The following is a 476-nucleotide window of genomic DNA, read 5'->3' on the forward strand; positions in this document are numbered from 1 at the left end:
CATACCCAGCTAATTTTTTGATTTATTGTAGAGATGAGGTCTCACCATGTTCTCAGGCTAGTCTTGAACCTGAGGGTTCAGGCAGTCCTCTTGCTTCGGCCTCCCAAAGTGCTGGGATTATAGGCTTGAGCCACCACACCCGGCCTATTATTATTTTTAGAATTGGGTTCTCACTCTGTCACCCAGGCTGGAGTGCAGTGGCATGATCACGGCTCACTGTAGCCCCAGCCTCCTCGGCTCAGGCAATCCTGCCACCTCTGTCTCCTGAGTAGCTGAGACTACAGGTGCATGGCACCACACCCTGGTTATTTTTCATTTGTTTGTTTTATTGTAAAGATGAATTCTTGCTTTGTTGCCTAGGCTACCTCTAACCTTTTAAACTTGGGTTTATTGTCTAAAAAAACACTGACCTGCATTGTCTAAAAAAAAAAAACACAGCTGGGCTCGGGGGCTCAGCCTGTAATCCCGCGCCTTTG

The 476-nt window shown here is 47.3% G+C and overlaps 1 protein-coding gene across 1 annotated transcript in view; it reads left to right on the forward strand.

The window, feature by feature from the left end:
* IQCK (IQ motif containing K) overlaps window positions 1-476 on the forward strand; it is a 134,057-nt gene that overhangs the window by 59,342 nt on the left and 74,239 nt on the right. The gene's annotated exons all lie outside the window — the stretch shown is intronic.

The sequence above is a fragment of the Carlito syrichta genome, unplaced genomic scaffold (genome assembly GCF_000164805.1).
Source record: "Carlito syrichta isolate Samal-C Ts95f unplaced genomic scaffold, Tarsius_syrichta-2.0.1 Scaffold95881, whole genome shotgun sequence".
NCBI classification, from domain to species: domain Eukaryota; kingdom Metazoa; phylum Chordata; class Mammalia; order Primates; family Tarsiidae; genus Carlito; species Carlito syrichta.